The sequence below is a fragment of the Lutra lutra genome, chromosome 3 (assembly GCF_902655055.1).
Source record: "Lutra lutra chromosome 3, mLutLut1.2, whole genome shotgun sequence".
NCBI lineage: Eukaryota > Metazoa > Chordata > Mammalia > Carnivora > Mustelidae > Lutra > Lutra lutra.
The window spans coordinates 176,258,201-176,281,427 of record NC_062280.1 but is presented as its reverse complement, the minus strand read 5'-3'; the positions used below and the strand labels follow the sequence as shown (position 1 = coordinate 176,281,427).

General features: G+C 34.4%; 1 long non-coding RNA gene and 1 pseudogene across 2 annotated transcripts in view; one reads left to right on the top strand and one right to left on the bottom strand.

The window, feature by feature from the left end:
* Positions 1 to 23,227, top strand: part of LOC125094742 (uncharacterized) — a 205,210-nt gene that overhangs the window by 139,698 nt on the left and 42,285 nt on the right. The gene's annotated exons all lie outside the window — the stretch shown is intronic.
* Positions 19,007 to 19,279, bottom strand: LOC125094741 (40S ribosomal protein S21-like; annotated as a pseudogene).

Genomic DNA, 23,227 nt, shown 5'->3' with positions numbered 1-23,227 from the left:
CCTGGGATTGGGCCCTGCATCGGGCTCTCACTCGGCAAGGAGCTTGTTTCCCCCTCTCTCTCTGCCTGCCTCTCTGCCTACTTGTGATGTCTCTCTCTCTCTCTCTCTGTCAAATAAATAAAATCTTAAAAAAAAATTAAAATTCATCAACTAGGTTGCTTTATTTACTTATTTGGACTTGTTCTCTTTACTTGCCGTGCACTGTGGAAGTTGTGTTTCAATAACCTAGAATTGAATACATTTATCTTTATCAATATTAGGTGATATTAATTTACCCACAATGCAAAGGAATGTTAAGAATGACCCAAAGTCACATAAATTCTTAGAGATAAGAATTACACAATCAGATATATCTTCTTTTTGAACCTAACACTTTTAATCTTTACTACTCTAGACAAGGTAATAGGAAAGACCTGCAGAGAGAATTAGAAAAACACAGCCTGAGTAAAATGCTAAGTACCACTCAACTAGATCTAACTGTGTCTTGAAGTAAGTTACTCTAAGACTCTTTCCCACTGCTGCACACAGTTACTTCAGTGTGCTATGCTAAGAAAACCACAAGTCCCTGAGAAGCCAGGATATTGTCTGACCTTGTGATTTTGCCTGTGCTCTGTCCAATTACTAGTACACTGGATCCTCATAACCTCACCTTGAAATCTCATACAAGTCTTTTAAGACCCTGTTCAAAGCCTCCTCATCAGTAGCACTTTCCCTGGCAGAGTTCACTGCACCTATCCTTAGCACACCAACTTCAAGTACTCTTTAACATAGGATAATCTGCAGGCAACAGAAAATGTTAGTTGAGAATGGTTAAACCCACAAGAAGGAACAATGAATCTCTAGTCATAGGGTCAGAAATTAGAGGGCTTCTGGAATGAAATTTTACAAAAGAATAAAAAATGCTAATGAAAACATTGCATATGGTTAGTACCGCAGTGGATCTGTGGAGATAATGGGCTGGGTTAGAATCCCATCTCTGCTACTCCATGTCTATGGGTAGACTATCCCACTTCAATGTATTTCAGTATCTTTCTCCGAAGAAAAGAAAAAAGAAAGGACAACCTCAAGGTTATTGTGAGAAATAAATAGGTTAATACATTGCAAGAACTGGAAACAGTCTTGCATATAATAAGTGCTCTGCAGTGACAAAAGATGAGAAAAATAAGTAAATGGCTATAAGAATTCTGATGAAAATCTTGGAGAAAATAAAAGTGTCCTTAACAATGCAATCAATACATGCTCTCCACCTAAGATGAATGTTGGTTAGAACAAAAGCAGAAGAGCCAGGATAGACTCCTTCCGATTTAGAATCACTTGGATATGGTCTCATTGGAAGTTAGATTAGCAGAATGAAAAGAAGAAGGAGAAGAAGAAAAGAAAGAAAGAAATATGGATAAGACCAGAAAAGAGTCCAAATAATTCCCCAGCAACTTAGGAAAATATGTATATAAATTATTAGAAACTGAGATTTTATAGATATTTTGTCCTAGCTATTAATTTTTAAATAATGGTATGCCTTTAGCTCTCTCCGTGATTTGCTTCAAAACAATCTGATGGATTGTACAGGGAGACATGTTGAGGGCATAAATATAACACATTTTCTTTTGGTATGATAATTCTAGAAGCTGGATAGCAACAACACTGTTCTCTTTTATTTGTAAGATAATTTTTGGGTTATGAACCTTTATAGATTTGGTCTGAGACCAGGTGACATTTTTTCATATCTTTTCTGGCAGCAGCATCTCAGCACTGTTACTGTGAACATTTGTGTTAATAAATGAGCTAAAATAGCATTTATATACTGCCCTTAGCCCAGAATTTCGCAGACTTCAGTGTACATCAGAATCATTCACAGGGCTTACTAAAATACAGATTGTTGGCTTCCTCCCCACAAGAGTTTGTGATTCAGGAGTTCCAGAGAGGGGGCCCCTAAACATAAATTTTTCTTTTTTTTTAAGATGTTTATTTATTTATTTGAGAGAGAGAGAAAGCGAGCGGGAGAGCAAGTGGGGGTGGGGGAAGGACAAACAGACTCTCGAGGGTCTCGATCTCATGATCCTGAGTTCACAACCTGAGCCAAAATCAAGTCAGATGCTTAACTGACTGAGCCACCAGGGGCCCCCGAATATGGATTTCTCACAAGGTGCTAGTGGATCCTGCTGATCACGAGACTGCACTTTGAGAACCTTTAACCTAGCTTGTATATTCACCACAGTTTCTCCCACATTATTCATCAGTGAACATCATGAAGTTGGAGCTATAATATTGTCTTTGGATTAGCAGGGCATTGAATCATACCTGACAAATTATGTAAGATTAATAATTGAACATAAATGTACATAATATCTCTGAATTTCTCTCTTTGCTCATATTCAAATGAGGTATCAGTTTAAATTATACCCCTCAGAATCTTTTCATTAGATTGAAATGAGAATGTGAGAAAAATGGGTACCATTTTAAATTTTACTCAGTCTGATTTTAACTGGGATAGTAACATCTAATCATTCATTCAAAAATAATGAATGGGCAAGTGCATTTTTTGGTGGCAGGCACTATCTTGGGGGAAGGGGCACAGACTTGTAGAAATCCTCAAGGCCCCCGATTTCACTGATTAGGAAGATGAATATTGTAAAAGCATGCAAGAAGAATTAGAGTGAAGAATTAGATGGCTCCTACAAAAACACAGATGTAAGATCATACATATCATAGTGCAGGTTATGAATGCAAAAATGGGGGGGAGTGGATGTAAACTATATTATAAAAAAAAAAGATAGCATGGGCTCAGTGGGTTAAGCCTCTGCTGTTGGCTCAGGTCATGTCAGGGTCCTGTGATTGAGCCCTGCATCGGGCTCTCTGCTCAGTGGGAAGCCTGCTTCCCCTTCTCTTCCTGCCTGCCTCTCTGCCTACTTGGGATCTCTCTCTCTCTCTCTGTTGAATAAATAAATAAAGTCTTAAAAAAAAAAAAGATAACAAACTATCTTTTTAAATCAAGGAATAGAAAGCTAGATCATGCTTATTGTTTTTACCATAAAAGTGTATTTCTTGAAATGGGTAAAAAATTATATCAACACTATATAAATTAGATATAAACATATAATTGTAAACTAAATATAAATACAATCTTTAAGTTAGGCAAGAACATAATTTTCTATTTTCAAACATTGAAAAAAAACACTTATAATCACAGGGGTTATGACTCAGAATATTGTGATTATCATATAGGTAAAGTTTATACTTCTCAATATTCATGCATCAAAAAATAAACTGAGCCTTAAAGATGTCATTTTTGTTCATGCTATGTTTTTATGATTCCACTTTTTGTTGGGTTTTATTTTGTTTTGTTTCCTCAAGGGCTAACCATTGCTTTTCCCAGCAGGGAGAAGAAAGCCCACCCACCAGTTCCCCTCCAACTTTCACTGATGAGATCTTGAGGCTGTTTACATTAGCCATGCAAATTTGAAAACCCAAACTGTCTCCTGGTGTTTAATCTCACAACCCAGTTTGTTTCTGAGGCTGGCATGCTTAGCAGCTGTGTAGCAATGCTTCGCCTTGTCCCACAGACAAAAGATCAGAAATAAAAAGTAAAAGAATAGGCAAAATACCCTAATACCTGAGACAGATCACTGCTCTGAAGGAGGTAATTAATGACCCTGAACACTCACAACCTATTTTCAGTTATAATTGAGAAGAAAATATATGTGTCAGGTATTTTTCTGGAACTGGACCATATGTGTAACAGTCACTCACAAGCACACTTAGAAAGGTTGGTAATGATAAAATCTATGTGAGTAAGCAGTTTCCCCCACCACATCAACAGTAGCTCTTCCTTACAGTTTATTTTTAAACATCTGTTTCTGGCAGATTTAAGAAAATATGAGTTTGGATTTTAAAAAAAGTCCTGCTGCTATTAAAAGAAAAAAAGAAGTATGTATTTGTGTATCTGGGCTCAAAATGTCCCTCAGTGGAGCTGTTTCTGAAGAAATGTGCCTTTAACACAGGTCTCTCAGACAGTGGTGTAAATAAAAACCTCAGAAAATGAATATCTCTGAGCTTTAAATCTGGAAGTGAGTTGGATCTGACACTGCTATTGTAAGGAAATAAAGGACTTCTGACTTTGGATTCTTATACTCCATTATGCATTTAACACAGTATTTTTTGTATATAGAAAGATTTACTAGCTTAACTATGCAAACACCTTAATATTGTCTGTTAGACCCTTTATAATTTGGCATTGATCTACTTCTCCCTTTCCCAACCAGCTTTTTTAACGGCAACATTTCTCAGTGTTTCCTAAAAAACATACACCCCTTTGTGTTCCTATGCCATTATTCAGGATGATAATGTTGCTTTGACTGCCTTCCTTATTGTTTACCTCTTAATATCCTACTTATAATTCAAGATCCTTCTCCAATTTCATCAACTCTCCAAGCCTTCTTTCACCCTAATAGGCAATATTTATGTCTACCTCTTTGCTGCTTTAGCAATAACACTAATATTAAATTTACCTATTATGATTATTTATATAATAATATATCTACTCGGAACTAAATACTCCAAAAGTCACCCTATATAAGGAAATCAACAGATTAGTAATCCAAAGGTTTCAGATAGTCTGCTTAATAAAGGAGTACCATCAAGAATTATTTGTCAATCATTTGTCTATTTCAAGTTTATAGCGCTGCACTTGAAATTCTTTTAAATAATTTTAAATGAATTTTTTTGGACATATGAATCATGCAAATCCTTTGTGAGGCTTAAGATGGAAGTAAGTTTCTTTTACAATGTGGATGACAGTCTTCCATTTCTGGTCCCCTCTTTTCTGTTTTAGGAAATGGTTAATGTTTTCATGATTTCCGGAATGGTGCTTAGTTAGCATAGGGTTGCTTTTGAGAGATAAAGTATGCCTTCAATGGCCTAATTAATTATGTACTTTGCAGCAAGGTTCTCCTAACAATTGTCTCCTACATCATGGCACTTCAGTACTAACTGAAAATTTAATCAGGCAGGAGCAATGTAGTTTAAGCAAGGTAATGTTTTAGATAAGAGTAAATAGAACTTAAAAAGAAGATAAACACATCTTTCTAATTGAAAAATAAGGTGTCTTTATATAGCTAGACGAAAATAAGAAAGTACTCCAGTGAGTTAATATAGCATACCTGCACTTTAAGATGAGAAAAAAAAATAATAATAAAAGATAAGGTTTAAGAAAGCCTTTTCACATGAGAGTCTCCTCTTACACTTTAAGCATTATCTGTCATGAAATGCTGTGAGGACAAGCTCCTAGAACAACCTCAAATCAACCTCACATGCATTGTTGCTTCCTGAAGATAGATTTTATATGAAGCCCTAGGAAAAAAATTGCAAAAGGAGTCATGACTTGCTTTTCCCTCTTGATGAATTATTTAACTTTTTTGAATATGTCCTTTCATTCACAACTGATAAATACTCAGGTAAGCCTAGTTTCACATTACAATAAGATTTTTTTTTTATTAGCCACAAAAGGAGGATAATGAGCTCATAAAACTTAGCACAGTTGTAGGTATTAAACTTAGCGTTTAACCTGATGAGTCCCTAAAGTGAAAGGATACACATCTAGGTCTGTGCACCTCTGATCCATCTCCTCAGAAGAGAATGACCCCATAAAGTCAATCATATTTAATATATTCCAGCAAAGACCATGAACAAAATTTCACTTGTTATTCAAATATATTTATTTATGTGTGTTATAATTTTTCTGTTTAATTTCTATCTACATTCTTTCTGTACTTCATCAATGTAGCCTTTCCAAGATATAAATTACATTATCTACCTAGCATTTGCATTAAAATCTTAGAAGTAAAAGTCCATTGCTTTTTATGGAATTAGCTCATTATCGTTGAAACACTATCCTGAAAACTGGAAAATGTACGGTTAATCCATCTCTAAAGGTTTCTATGATATTCTAAATATAGTACCTCTAGAGAACAGCTTCAGGGATCATCCCTAAACTACCCTGGAAAACTAACCTCTAACTCTGGAAACAGTTTATTTGATGAAACTCATCTGGGTTTCCATTAAGTAGCTGAAGACATTAATGAGCCAATATTTTCTCTCCCTCGTAAAAATTCTGCCCCATATCAAGGGTAACAATGGTTCAAAATACTCATTTATTTGGATAAGTGGAGACAAAATTCTGAAGCAAAGATGAGAGTTCAATCTAGAATCCTCTACTTATTAGCTTTGGGAATTGGGGCAATTTTCTAAACTCTCTGTGACTCAGTTGATATTAGGATTAATTACTTTTTAAAAAATTATTTCTTGGGGTACCTGGGTGGCTCAGTGGGTTAAGCCTCTGCCTTTGGCTCAGGTCATAATCTCAGGGTCCTGGGATCGAGCCACATTGGGCTTCTGCTCAGCAAGGGTCCTGCTTCCTCCACGCCCCCGCCTGCCTCTCTGCCTACTTGTGATCTCTCTTCCCCTGTGTCAAATAAATAAATAAAATCTTTTTAAAAAGTTGTTTCTTATAAAAAGCACTTGCTAATCATTCTAAAATAATATGATTTTGTAACTTTGGGCCTTCTGCCCTTTTCTTAAATGCCATTAGAAAAATAGTTTTAACTTTAGTCTGGAGGTCTGGATACTCCAGTTTTATAAACTCTGTTCAGCCATTCAACAGAAACTGGGGAGCTAGGGATTTTCCTGCTTATACTTCTCTATTGGCTTGAAAACCATGTTTTTGAGACATTATTCTCAAAATATATTCTATTTATAAAATGGATATCCTATCTTCCTAGGTCTTCTGTTTACTTTATTGAGGTATTTCTAGATCCCCTAAATGACCATTACTTGGTGAATTCTGAAAGTGCTCTCTAATGCCAGGACATAGACTTGATCAGAAAAAAGTCTTAGTGTCCAGCAGCAGCTTCCGGTTTCTCATGGCCACTTTTTGCTTTTTGTACCTGTTTCTCAAAATTATGATATGACAATAGAATTTCTACCATTTTTGTTTATGAAACCCCAGTAGCTCTGCCCTCTGCTCTCCTTTTCTCTCTCACAGATGTAGGGCTTTTAACCCACAAAACAATCATGTGGTCTGGTCTTGTATTTCTTTGGCAGTTTCCTGCAGTTGCCAAAAATAATCATGGTAAAAACGAACATATAACCACATATATCTACATAAAGAGAGGACTCCTTGAAGAAGATATAGTAGAGCATCCTCTTTCCTTTGCCACCTTGTAACTAATACAATAATAATGTATCCTCAAGTCAAAATTTCAATCTACAAACACAGAACTTGAGATTTCAATTTCTGAGGGCTTCCCTTGGCATAGTCTTCTCATAATATATGAGACACTATAATCCTGGGGGCTCCTTCCATCCCAGACATGGCCCCACTGCACTCAGGTTTGCATCAGAGTCCCCTCCCCACTTGTCTAAAGCTCTCTCTGCCTGATAACTGCACCTTAATTTCAGGTCAGCTCTTTCAACAGGTAGAGATTTCATTCTCTGTCTGTGTAATCCTTAATAGTGCTTTGGCTTTGTTACAAATATTGATGCCAACAAGTGAAATAAATCAGGGAAAGACAAGCACTGCATGATTTCATTTATATGCAGAATCTAAAAAAGTTGAACTCCTAGAAACAGAGTAGATTGGTGGCTGTCAGGGGGCTGGAAGTTGGGGGGAAATGAAGATGTTGGTCAAAGTATATAAACATTAAATTATAAAGTGAACAAGTTCTGGGGATTAAATATACAGCTTAGTGACTACAGTTAGCAATACTGTATTGCATACTTAAAACTTGCAAAGAGAATAGATCTTAAATGTTCTCTTTATACACACACACACAATGGTAACTATTTGAGATAATGGACCCACGTGGTAATCATCTCACAATGTATATGCATACTAAATGATCACATTGTACCACTTAAGTTTATATAATGTTGATCTGTCAATTATATCTCAGTAAAGCCATAAGAATAAAAAAAAAAATAAAGACGCATGTCCAAAAAATATTGATGCCCATCACTGCCTTAAAATAGATTCAAACCAGTTCTCAGCCCATGGAGGAGAATTGAAAATGCATCTCTGTTTTATTTTTACAAAGATATTTATTTATTTATTTATTTATTTATTTATTTATTTATTTATTTATATGACAAAGAGATAGCAAGAGAGGGAATATGAGCAGGGGGAGTGGAAGAATGAGAAGCAGGCTTCCCACTGAGCAGGGAGCCAGATGCAGAACTCGATCCTAGGACTCTGGGACCATGACCCAAGCCGATGCTTAACAACTGAGCCACCTAGGCACCCCATGTTTCTCTGTTTTAAACAGCTTTCCACCAATGAGAACTTTGGCCTTAGCTATACACATTTTTCAAAAATACATGTTTCTGTGTAAAAGAAGATTAATTCTAGAACATTGAAGCAACATTAGAAATAGCCCCAAACTGGAAACAGTGCAAGTGTCCATCAACATAAGAATATATAAACTAAGTGTGACGTCTCACATAAAATGAAATGCTATTCAGCAATAAAAAAGAGCATTCTCAGCCAAAACATGGAAAAAGGTAGATGACTCTCAAGAACATAATGTTGAGCAAAAGAAGCCAATCTTAGGAGTATACTTGAATGTTTCTGTTTATAGAAAGTTCTAGAACAGGCAAAGCTATTATTCTTGAAAATCAGAATAGTGGTTTCCTGGGGCAGGAGGTTGTGATTGGCTAAACTGGGGCAGAGGGAACCATGTGGGGATGTAGCTGTATACATTATCGTCACCTGGGCTTTAGTTACAGGAACGTATACATGTGTTAAAATTGATAAAGCTGCGCCCTTATATTTGTGCATTTTATTAAATGTAAATTATACTCCAACAAAATACCGATTACTTTATTACCATAGATAATAAGGTAGAATCCAAAACTGGATAGATTATTGCTATTGGTAGGGCTCTGGCCTTACTCTTTAGGAACAACTGATCGCATTTTTTTGCCCTGAGAAGTACTATATATTTTACCATTCCTCCTAAAATATGTACTAATATGAAAGATATATGGGATTAAGACCTTGGGACAATTCTAATAAATGGGACTATGCTTTGCCAGGGTATCTCCTTTTAGTTTCTCCTGCCAAACATTTTTTCCTCTAACTTCAGAATACATGAACAAAATTATAAGCTAGTGTTTGACAACTACTTTCAATAACTAGCAGAAATATTTCAAAATATGTGGAGTTGTGATTGGTAACACTCTCCCCCTCCTTCATACAATTATTTATTCATCCATTCATTTATATGCCTCAGGTTTGTGGAACAGTGTTTGGATATTTGTTCTTGGAGGACAGTCTTTTACCGCCTACAGATATCAATAATAATTTTTAAATGGAAACATATAGTAATATACTAGGGAGGGAAAATATTGCTGGTTCCATTTCTTGAGAATAGTTTTTTTATGGCAGTAGACAAAATCTTCAGAAATATTGAGCTGAAATGTCCACAAATTCCAAATTTGGAATTTCCAAAATATGAAAAGAGCCCAGAGGTCCATTGACAGATGAATAGATAAGGAAGATGTGGCATACACACACACACACACACACACACACACACATATATATAGTTATATATAGTTATATATACACACACGTAGTAACCATTGTGTGTGTGCGTGTATATCTACACACACACACACACACACACACACTGGAATATTACTCAGCCATCAAAAAGAATGAAATCTTGCCATTTGCAATGATGTGGATAGACATACGTGAAATAAGTCAGTCAAAGAAAGACAAATACCATATGATTTCACTGATATGTAGAATTTAAGAAACAAAAGAGTTGAACATAGGGGAAGGGAAGGAAAAATAAAATAAGATGAAAATAGAGAGGGAAACAAACTCTAGGAACTCTAGGAAACAACCAAGGTTGCTGGAGGGGAGGTGGGTGGAAGGATGTGGGATGCAGGGTGATGGTCATTAAGGAGGGCACTGATGTAATGAGCACTGGGTATTATATGCAGCTGATGAATCATGAAATCCTACTCCCGAAACTAGTAATACAGTATATGTTAACTAAATTGAATTTAAATGAAGAAATTTCTTAAAAAGAAAGAAAATATTGAGCTGGAATATGGCCTCACATTCAGATATTTTTCTCAAAATTAATTCATTATTTTTTTATACAGACATAGTAATATATATTCTATACCTTCCAAAAAAGTCAGTCTGACTCATATTTTATATGTAAACATATAAATTATAAAATGTTATATTCAAGGGCTGGGAATAAACATTTTAAAATTTTTATGTTATTTATTGTTATACTTCTGTTCATGGTTCCTCTATTATCTCTCTATCCATCTTAATCAATTTTAGCCTAAAAATTATCAGAATAAATTTTCCTGGTATTTTGATTATCTTAATATGGTTGGTACAATTTGCAGTTGATGTGTTCAGAGGAAACTCAAAACCTGGAACAGAGTTGAGTCCCTTTTTTAAAATTTCAAATTATTTGGGCATGTATGTTTGTATAGATGAGACTTTATATACTAAATCTTAAATATTAATGAGCATGATTTTAAAAAACTCAAGGGGAATTAATGTAACTCTTAGTGATGGAAAGGGCTGATGACCAATTTGGATAACAATGGTAAATGCCTTCCACATTTGCAAAAGAAACCTTATGTACTTGACATACTTGATGTTAGTTGTGTTCTTATCTCTTAGTTTGTCTGTGGATAAGCTATTAGTGGGAATAATATATAATACGTATTCATACCATTAATATGGCTTATTGAGATTCAATACTGTGGGATGCTTAGATGTACTCAGTAGAGATTGTGCTTTTTCTTATTTTGTAATAGACTCATCACATTTAGAAAAAAAATTAGCATCATCTATAATAATAATAAAGCGGTAGTTATATGTGTGTATGTCTGTGTGAACCCTCACTAAGGGATGTATAAAACACTTCCAAATAAGTATTCAGATTAGAAGCAGTTCAAAGAATGATTGTTTAGCCTGAACTTTGAAGGAAATTAGGTGCAATATTCATGAAAGAGAACAGTTCTCTGCAGTTTCAGAAGGTGAAGAGGATGTATGGAATTGTTGGATCACTGTATCATACACCTGAAACTAATAGATCATTGTATGTTAACTAACTGGAATTAAAATAAAAACTTTTTTGAAAAGGTGAAGAGGAATACCTAAAAAGACATTTAATAAAGATCATTGCAATTACCAAAATAGAGAAAAATAATCACTTCAATCTGTGTATGAGTGTAGTTAAAGAGAGGTGAAAGTCTCACATAGATCAGTAGGAATCAAAGCAGGGCTAAGACAGGGATGACTCACACAGGGAAACTTTACTTATTCTTTTCCTCCTTCTATTTAAAACACTTCAGTAACCCCTTTCTGTTTCATATTATTGCCACTCATGATCTTGCCAAATTCCTCTGTACTCTCCTTCAAAAGTACCATTTCCTCCTGTCACTCTAGTTCTCTAAAAATTCTAGATTATTTTTCTTATCAATCATGACTCATCTTGTGCCTCCTGAAAACTATGTCTTTGTGTAAACCTTCTTTAGCTTATTGTTAAATCTATTAACACACTTAAAACAATTCTAAGTATATATCTATTTCTTCCAGAAGACTCTGAACTTTCAATTTCAGGAAACCTATTCCATTATATTTGTAACCTTAGGATCTACTGTAAAATCTGAGTATAGTAAATGTTTAATACTACATTAATTTAAAAATAACCATTTAAAACTTTCCTTTTTTATAAACATCTAATGGGAGTGTAAGACCTCACTAAAAATAGGAAACGATTCAGGGATATTCATAAATACCTCGTCCTTATTATTGAGAGTAAAAAAAAAAAAAAAAAAAACCTGAATTTATGATCACAAACATGCACTCAGTCTGTGCCTTAAAACTGAACATTACCTTTCAATATTTGGATGTTATTCAAAAAATCAAATGAAACAAAATCTTTATAAGGAAAAACTTCAGATGCCTTCCTTACCCAACTGTGCTCCAAACTAGCATCTCCAAAATCCTTTATTTCTTATTTTATTTTCACATATCCAAATAATGTACCTATACTTCATTTTCTCAGTTTTAGACATTATTAACTTATAATTATGAAGTATATCTCATCATTATACTTGCTTCCTTCTAATAATAAATCACTGTTTTTTTTTTAAATCACCATTAGGACTATAAATACTGTTTACTTCTGAGCCATGTAGTTTTCTCCTTTTCTTTTCATTTGATTTTAATATTTTGTTATTTCTTGACTTAGTATTTGCTTTATTTCTAATTCCTTAGTGCTGTGTATTACATGTGCAGGTAAACAATCTTTGCCATTATTTTGCTCAGCTAGAGGGATGGCTCCAGCTTCAATTTCATACCATTAATATTAAAATGATCACAGTCCTAAATAGGGGTCTCTTCCACATCTTCCAAGTTTTATTAATGGTAGCATTATTCCACATGACCATGTGGCTTAAAATTGATTTTTATATTGCTTGTGTCAGAAGATCTTTTATTGCAAGTAACAGAAACACATCCCGAATTGGCTTAGCAATAGTGCCAGATTTACCAATCCTCATAAAAGGAAATAGCAGAGCTTGGTTGTTTGCTGTGGTAGTAGAGTAGTTCATATTGTTATCAAAAAATGGTTGTCATTCAAAGATGTCTCTGTCACATTAATTAATACTTCCCAACCTTCTAGACTAGTCAGACATGAGTTCACAAGTGTCTGGGCTTTGAGATACATCCTAGTGATACTATGCTGTGTTCAAAATTGTCTCTTCCTTACCCATCAAACCCTTATGAGTTTTGATTACATAATTTTAATTTTATTAAAGTAGGAACTCTCCAGATTTCTCACTAAAACACTCTTTTTTTTTTTAAAGATTTTATTTATTTATTTGACAGAGAGAAATCACAAGTAGGCAGAGAGGCAGGCAGAGAGAGAGGAGGAAGCAGGCTCCCTGCTGAGCAGAGAGCCCGATGCGGGGCTCGAACCCAGGACCTGGGATCATGACCTGAGCCCAAGGCAGCGGCCCAACCCACTGAGCCACCCAGGCGCCCCTCACTAAAACACTCTTGATTCATAACACAGTTTCATCAGAAATACTTAAACCTATGTGACTCCCAGAGTAATAAAAAATATCTTTAAAAAACTTCGGTTACATTTGGAATTAACTATACAGTCCTCAGCCATGTGAACGTCTTTGAGAAGTACTCTTGTTTCTCAAGAGTATGAAGAACATTAATAATGTAACAAATATTTATTTAAACTAGCAATTGAAACAGCTGGCTAATCATTTTCACACTTTTAACACCTCCAATTCATCCTTCACATACCTGCCAGATATTCTATGCACATTGATCATACAGTATCATTGCTTAAACAAAACCTTTTATAACTACCACTGGTTCGACATTAACTAGAGTGCCATCTCAATATCCTAATAGCTCCTCTCAAGATCATTGCTACTTCCTTAAAAGTCAAGAGAACTTCCCATGTGCCATTTATATTATAATGACATAATGCTTTATGTGATATTTGGGTCTTGGACTTTTTTTTTTTCTTTCAAACTCACTTGTAAATTTCTTGAGTTTGGGCACCACATTTTATAAATCTCTGTATTCTCTATAGAATCCAGCACAGTACCTTGCATGTATTCAATACTTAGTATTTGTTGGGTAAATGAATTTTATGTGTGAAAGAAGACAGGCAATATCTAATAAACGGAGATACTTCTGGGAAATCATTGACTTTTAAAATCTTAAAGGTCATGTTTCCCTGCATTGGCTATTTTTTGTAATTTATCAATGCTTACTGACACCACACAGCTAATGTGGTTTTTGAAAATGTGGACTGCGGTGAACTTCACATGGGAGTTAATTCAAATGTTCTAGGCATTAAGATGTATTGAATGTGAAGTCATTTTCTTAGCTTATTTTAGTGTGAGATAGTTACATGTTTGGCAACACCTCCTGACACTGGAACTATCAATGATAGCCTTTTTTTCCCCCCATTTTTCTTCTTTTTGGTGGTAGTGGGAGGGTTGCAGTCACATCCTGTGCAATGTCCTGTATGGGTTATACACATTCAGAATCATGTACTAAAATTATAGCAGCCAATATAAACATCCTAAGTTTGTGCTTAGGTTGTATTCATTTTTTGTTGATGTTTTTATTTCATGAGGTGTATGAGCCTTTGTTTTAATCAGTATGACATTGTCAATGTCTTCTGATTTAAAACTTGAAATGATTCACTTATCTACGCTTAGAAGTGCAACTCTTTCTCTCTCCCCTTCTCCCTTTCTGCTTCCTTCTCTGTAACTTCCCTCTTCTTCCCTTTTCTTCCTTATTATTCCCAGCACTTCAAAAATATAACACTTATTTAAAATTTATGTAAAATTAATCCAAATTAAATTAAAGTAATTCACCAAAAATATGTACAGCCACCATAGCAATTTAGAAATCCTGGGCATAACATTGGGTGACTCAAAGCCGTGGGAAAGAAATACTTTTCAGCATAAGACACACCTTTAAATTTTATACCCTGCTGATAAGCATACATGCATAGCTATTTTTCTGCATATAATTTTTTTCTCAAAAGGAATGTATATATATGCAAAACAAAAACCTAAAACTTAAAAGACTATTAATATAATATTGAAGATGTGGAATTGTCTACATGATAATTTTAATCCCATGTCCTGTTCAAAATTCAATTTTCTGTTACCTATTTTTTAAGCATGCAAATAGATTCTGAAACAACACAAAACAAAATGCCTATCTTAACAGTATGATATGCTTTTTTAGAGCTCAGCAAACTATTGCCTTCTTTTATAATTGCCTGAGAAATACACTGTGTAACCAAAGTTATGAAATTCTTTGCCCCTTGAAGTCGGTGCCTTTGCCCTGACATCTGGGAATTCAGTAAAAGATGAAAAGACTTCTGGCATCGGCATTTGAACACTAGTGCTAATCCCTTCGCTTTGGCTTTGCAACACTGTGGAGTTTAAGATAATAAAGACATCCTTTCACATTTGATTAGCAATACTGTCAAAGACCTTTAATGCTTCCATAGGAGGGCTCATACATATACATGCACAGAGAGATTATAGAATTTACAGTGCCACAAAGTCTGTATCTTCCTAATATGGAGTTATGATATTCATAATAACCAGTCACTACATTTAAACTGCTCTGTCATTTTGTAATAATAGTAACAATGCCTTATGATGAAGAAAATGTTTGGTGTGACTAAAATATATGATTTGAGGGGCACCTGGGTGGCTCAGTCATTAAGTGTCTGTCTTTGGCTCAGGTCCTGATTCCATGGTCCTGGGATCCAGCAACGGATCAGGCTCCCTGCTCCACGGGAAGCCTGCTTCTCCCTCTCCAACTTCCCCTGCTTGTGTTCCTTTTCTCACTGTCTCTCTCTCTCTGTTAAATAAATAAATAAAAATCTTAAAAAATATATGCTAAATATAAATGCTTTAAAAAATATATATATATATATACATATATATATATATATATATATATGATTTCATAGAGAACAATTCTAAGTTATGTGACTGGAAAGCCTGAGTTTGACTCTTTTGTTGAGACATGAAAATTAATGATATTCTCATTACATAGCATATTAAATGTTATTTGCATGCACCAGCAGGTGACAACTATTTGGAATAAACTGTAATAAGTGTTCATAAGTTTCTAAAGTCTTCACGCATGCTAAATTTTAACGAAAATGTCATGAGATGATTGAAAACCTCAAGTTGAAAAAAATTAGTGAAATTGAAGGCATTTTTTTCAAAAATGAGGATTCATTATAATAATAGAAACTCCTTTGGGACGCCTGGTGGCTTAGTAAGTTAAACATCCAGCTCTTGATTTCTGCTCAGGTCATGATCTCAGGTTCATGAGATCCAGCCCTGTGTCCAGCTCTGTGCTGAGCTGGGAGTCTGAAATTCTCTCCCCATCTTTCTCGGCCTCTCCCACCTCCCTCTCTCACTCTCAAATAAATAAATAAATAAATAAATCGTTTAATGATGATGATGATGCTAGAAACCCCTACTTTGGAAGATGATTCTGAAAGTTTATGCTTTCATAATTTAAAAGGGTACAAAGTTTTTGGTTAAAGGAAATAAAAATATTTCTTTCTCCTTATCACCATCATCATTGATTAGATTTATCTAGTGTTTACTGTGTACCTGGTATGGTTAACCCTTGACCAACAGAGATTTGAACAGCATGGGTCCACTTACATGAAGATTTTTTTGCTGCAATACAGTACTATAAATATATCATCACTTCATTATGAATTTCTTAATAACATTTTCTTTTTTCTAGCTTACTTTATTGTAAGAATACAGTACTCAGTACATATGCAAAATATGAGTTAATTGACTATGGTATTGGTAAAGCTTCTGGTCTGCAGTACACTATTATTCGTTAAGTTTTGGGGCCTCCAAAGTTATACAGAATTTTCAGTTATAGGGGCAGTCAGTCAAAGCCCCTAACGACTGTGATGTTCAAGGATCAATTGTACTGTTTTACTTGCTTATATGTCTTACATGGATTGTTTGTATTTAATTTTATAACATTTCTAATAACTACCTTAATTCACATGAAAATATTAAAGCTTAAGGAGATTTATTATCTGGTCCCATTTTACATTGCCAGTAGTAAGAGAGACTGAGTGAGATTCAACCTAGAATCTTGGATTTCTTCATAAAGCTTGAGTTTGTGACTACTTCATATGTATATGTTTACCCTAGCAGTCATCAAAATGCCACCCAACTGAGAAAATTCTGTTTAATGTTTTAACTGAACAAATGGTGAAAATGAATTAGTCTGCATCATGTAAGAAATGATGGATAATGTGGGACTGAAGTATAGGGGTACTTTGTGGATGTTTTTAAGCCAGAAAGTTTCTCAAATATTACACAACTGGAAATTAAGTTAACAAGTTTCTTCTAAAAATGTAAATAAGCCCTTCCTCTCAAGGGTTAACAACATGAGGTCAAGTTTCTTAGAGATTTATAAGTATGTCTGATAATTAGATTGCTTAACACGTAGGACAAATTGGGATTCTTATGGAATGAGAAAGTATGTTTTTGGTGGGGGGAGGGCAGGAAGTATTAATTGCACAGACTGGTTCAAGTGGGATGCCACCATGGGGGACTTTAATCAAGTTAATATAATATTCATTTACCCCACCATTCCTTCTACAGATTTAATATACACTTAAATATTCCTACAGCAATACTGCCTATCATAATTTTTTTTCTCAATGTAAATAATCACTAATTCATTTTGGTTTGACTAGGTATAATCTTTACATGCTTTTGTAAGTAAAACTGGTAAAAAATAATCCCTCTTCAAATGTTATAGGAAAGCATAAAATTAAAAATACTGACAGTTTTTTAATCCTTTATCATGGAATTGCAAACATTCTTAGATTATCCAAAGCCCTTATTTTTCATAAAAGGAATTCACGAGATTGGATTACACAATTAACAGGACTAATTAAATTGCATTTTTATTTAGTGAGCACTTTTCAGTTTGAAAAAAAGTTTCATAATTTTAATTTTCACATAGCTTTATTGCTTTTCCCCTAATCACAAATCTCCTGCAAAGAGTATTTAATTAGAGTCACTCTTTCAACCACTAGAATATTATTTTTCCACTACTGAAGTTACCAGTTACCTTAGTCACCTCTCTATGACAATATCTTTCTTAACCAGGTACCCCAGTCACCTCTCTATAACAACATCTTTCCTAACCTTTTAACATCATTTGGACATACTGTTCACTGACTTCTGCTTGAAAAACTGCTAACCTTTTCTACCACAACAATATCTGCTTTCCTCTTCTCATTCATTCTCATCATCTCTTCCCACTTCCTCTTCTGCCTGCCATTTAAGTAATGCCTGATTTTTTTTCTACAGTCTTTCTCCCTAAATGCATATTGGCCAAGGTTTAATTACTATCAACACATGAGTAATTTCCAAATTTTTTTCCTCAGCTTTTATTTGTCCTGGTAGATAAAGATATCTACATCCAACCACTTAGTCCATATTTCAACTATATAACTTTATTGATTTATATATAGTTACAGAGTTATATATATAGTTATACACATATATATAGTTATATATAAATCAATAAAGTTTTATAGTTATATTAAAAATCTTTACTTTCCTCCAGCTCCTGGAAATCATTGCTATCTTTTCTGTCTATATCAATTTGCTATTCTGGGTATTACCTGTAAAAAGAGTCACACAACATGTGACTTTTTGTATCTGGCTTCAATCACATAACATTGTTTTTCAGGATCACCTGTGTGGTTGCATGCGATTGCAAGGAATCAAAACATGATTCCTTTTAATGGATGAATAATGTCTGTCTCACGGATTTAGAACATTTTGCTTTTCTATTCATCAGTTGATAGATTGAGATGTTTTCCCTTTTTATGTATTGTGAATAATGCTATTAACACTCTTGTACAAATTTTGGTGTGTTTTTGCTTCTCTTGGGCATATACGTAGAGTGGAAGTGCTGGATCGTATGGTAACACTATCTTTAATGTTTTGAGGAACAGCAAAACTAATTTATAAAGTAGCCCCACCATTATATATTCCCAGTAGCATTGTCTGATGATTCCAATTTCTTCACAATTTCATTAATGCTTGTTATTGTCTGTCTTACCATATTCATGCTATGATTGTGATGTACTCACTCATTAAGGTTTTAATTTGTATTTTATAGTGACTGGTGATTTTCAGCATCTTTTCATGTGCTTAGTCTCCATTTGTATGTCATCTTTGGAGAAATGTATGTTCAAAATCTTTGCCCATTTTTAAATTGTATTGTTTGTCTTTATATGGTTGAGTTATACAAGTGTTTTTATATATTCTTGATATTAGACTCTTATCAGATATATAATTTACAAATATTTCCTTTTTGGGGTAGGGGGGGTTGCTATTTATTTATGACAAATATCCAGATCTGTGGTCCTCTGCAGTCAGAAGTTCTTCGAAATGGCACCATGGGCCTTGGCCAGTTGGAGGATGGAGTCATCCTGTGAATGGCCCCACAAATAGCATTGGTTTTAAACTTGCTGTTCATCCTGCTTGTCACCTTGTCAACCTTCATCATGTTCATCTGGCTGGATGCATGGTCCATAGCCTGGATGATGTGGTTGTTGGCAGAGTATTTCCACCACATGTACAGGTCCAAGAACTCCTGGGCATTGTTTGGCATGAAGCACGAGTGCAGAACGATTTGTAAATATTTTCTATTCTCTGTTATCTTTTATTTCTTTTTCTTAATTTTGTTCACTAGACTCTTGGTACAATGTTTAATAGAAATGGCCTGAACAGGGGTGCATGAGTGGGTCAGTAGGTTAAGCGTCAACTCTTGATTTCAGCTCAGGTCATGGTCTCAGAGTCCATGAGATCCAGCCTCGCCTTGGGCTCTGTGCTCAGAGCAGAGTCGGCCTGAGATTTTTTTTTTCCCTCTGCCCTTGCCCCCACTTGCACATGCTCAATAAATAAGTTAATAAATAAATAAATTAATTAAATGTTTAAAAAGAAAAAAAGGAAGAAAGAAATGTCCTGAACAGATATTTTATTTTTTCCCTGATCTTTTCAGGTGAAATCCTTCAGTCTTTCTTATTTAAGTACAATGTTAACTCTGGGTTTTTCTTAGGTGCCTGTTATCAGGTTGAGGAGGAAAATCTCTGATTTCCCTAGTTTCTTGAATATTTTTATCATGGAAGCGTGTTTTATTTTCTGAAAGATTTTTTTTCTGCATCTATTGAAATGACATAGTAGCTTTTGTCTTTTATTTTATGATACAATACATTCGTTTTTGTACTTTGAACAACTTACATTCCTAAGGTTATGAGATTTATTCTTCTTTATGTTTTGGTGGGTTTAGTTTGCTAGTAAATTGTCGAGTATCTTTTTATTTATATTCATAAGTTGTACTGGCCCATAATTTTCTTTTCTTGTAGTACCTTGGTCTAATACTGGTATCAGGGTAATACTGGCTGCATAAAATGAGTTAAGAAATCTTTCCTTCTTTTTTTTTTTGGGAGAAGAGGTCAGGAAAGATTGATGTTATTTTTTCTTTACTCAGTAGAATTCACAAATGAAGTCAATTAGTTCTGGGATTTGATTTGTGGGATATTTTATAATTACTAACTTATTACTTCTTATAATTTATTGAATTTTTCTGTTACTCCGTAAATCATTTCCAGTAGATTGACTCTTTCCAGGATTTTGCCCCTTTCAGCAAGATTATCTAATTTGTTGTTATAACAACTGTTTAGTATATCCCTTTTTGACTGTTTTTATCTCTGTAAGGCAGGTCATATGTTCTCTCTTTCCTAATTTTAGTAATTTGAGTTTTTTTTTAATTTTCTTGGCCAGTCTAGCTGTGGGCTTGTCATTTTTATCTTTTTAAGATTCAACCTTGTTTTTTTTTTATTTTCTCTATTGTTTTACTACTCTTTATCTCATTTATTTCTACTCAAGTGTTTCACTATTTCTTTCCTTTTGAGTTTAGTTTACTTTTCTTTTTTAAATGTGCTAAGGTAGCCATTTGCTGTATTTTAAGTTGCTTTTTTAGTTTTCTGAGCTACCTCTGTAAAGTCTGTATTGCTTTTCGTATGTGACCACTGAGTCTGTGATGTGTAGCTTAGTGATTAATGTTTAGACAGGATTTTTTTCAAATTCCTGGAACCAGTAAGTCTCTAGTCTTTGCCAAAGGGCTCTACCTGCACATTATGGCATACCTTCAACACTCAGCCAGTCGGTGTAAAACTCTGCTTTAATCTACACTTTCTGCTGGTGCAAAGTCTCAAGATTTACCAAAATTGAGATCTCAGGGCCTTTTTCAGATTTCGTTGAGCATCTGCACAGTCCTACACATGTATATAGTCTAGAGTCCGAGGGAGTTTTTTAAAGATACCTATGGCATTTCATTCCCCAGCTGTTCTTCTAAAATTTTTGGTTTGTTCCACTCCATTATTATCCACCCCTTCAGAGAGTGGTGATATTAACTGATTATCTCTAACTGTTTTCTCCTCCAGGGGAAAAGACTGCTCACATTGGGGAAGCTCTGAGTCAGGTCAGTGTTACACAGCCTAACAATCTGCAATTTCTTGGTACAAATAGAAAAATCAAGTAGTGTGGAATCTCTAGGAATTGGGCTCAAAAAGGAGCTTCAACAGTATTCTGCCTTCTCCCAACTCTGCAGCCTTCTACTTTTCATCATGATTGCAGGTGGATGATTTTAGAGAACACTATAGAGCTGTAAATAGATGGAAATGAGGCAAGAAAAAATATCACAAGCTCACAGTTCTTACTAAGTTTCAGCTATTTTTCTTAAAAAAATTCTCCCTAGATTTTTGCAAGACTTTGGCTAATTTCCAGATTTATAAAAAACTGAATTCTCACAATTTTTTTGTTAGTGTTCTCGTTATTTTTATGAAGATATTTTATAGAAGTCCTTACTTTGCCATTTTCACTTTTTTAAAAAGATTTATTTATCTATTTGGGGGGGGCAGAGGGAGAGAGAGTATCTCTAGGAGACACCTCGCTAAGCATGGAGCCCAATACCGGGCTTGATCTCACAATCCTGAGATCATGACCCGAGCTGTAATCAGGAGTTGGACACTTAAGGCAGCCCCATTTTCACTTTTTTTAACTGTTAAAATAAGTTAATATGGCTTTCTTAAGAAAATCGTTCCCACCCCTTGAGTCTAAAATAAGTCCCAAAACATATTCTTTTAGAATGCATAGTAATTACTGTGTTCATAATATTTGTAATTAATTGTGAGGTTAGGGCCTAAAATCTGTATTCTCCATGGTTATAAGCTAGATGAAGACATTGCCTTTCTTACCCATTGATGTGTTACTAGTATAAGTACAGTGTCATTCACATAATAGAACTGTTGTAAATATTTTTGAATGAATAAGTAAATGGGTGAATAAATGAAATAGAATTTCACTTAAAAGTATATTCATATACTCCATTTGAATGGAGTACTTCAGGAATTAAAACAACTCAAGATCAATTTAATAAATTTAATAAATAATCAATGTAATAAAAATTTATAAGACCAGGATGAAAGTTTTAAAGATAACAGTCAGCATAGGCATAGGCTGTATCTTGCAGTAGTAACTAACAACCTCAAAACTGTAGTCGGAACACAACAATAAAGGCTTTTCTCACGCATATCAAATGTCGATTGATGTTTACATGTTTACCTGTTGTTTTAATCCATATTATCTTCATTTTAGAACTCAGGCTGAAAAAGGAGCTTTTATCTTCAATATTGTTACTTTCTGTGGAGGAGGAAAAGGACATTGCCAGCCACATGTCCCTCTTAAAGCTATACTAAGAAATGCTACATGCCATTTCTGTTTATATTTAATTGGCAAAGGTAAATCATATAGGTGATCCTAATTCAAGAGAACATACATACACAATCCTCCAATAAACTGAGGTACAAAAGTTGCATGGGAAAGCCATATGGAGAAGAAAAAATAATCTTCTGAGAAGAAGAACAAATATGTGTAAACAATAATATAACCTACCACAGTATTGGCCCCGAGTCTAATATTAATTTTACCAAACCATACTAGTCCTGATGTTGCTATTTTTGCAAGCAGATTAAAAACAAAAACGAAAACAAAACAAAAACCTTCACTTGAGTATTTTTTTTAGTGAGGGCAACATGTTAAAAATTGGCCTACATAATGCAAGTTCCATTTCTAGTAATGTTTGGTAACTTGAACTTTAAGGTGCTTATATAGAAAGTGATTCTACTATATATAAAAACAATTTACTGCAAAGATTTGTTCACAGTTCATTAAATAGCTGTTCAAATGCCTGAAACTTTCCAGAACATGTTTAAGATTTGTAGAAATGACACCTTGGATGTAAAAGTAAAATAAAACATTACTTTGTCTCCTGACATATCTGGAATGGAAACACATCAATCTTCCAAAGCCTGAAGTACAACATGATGCTCAGTGCTGACAAAGCCTCCTTAAAAATATTGTCTGACAGACATATTCCTGTTCTTCAATTTTTGTTCAAAAATTAGAAGTTCAGAGAGACCTTAATGAACAACACTTAAAAAACATCTATACCATATATTCCTTAAAGTGCATGTTTTACTGCAGTCAAATAGAAAAC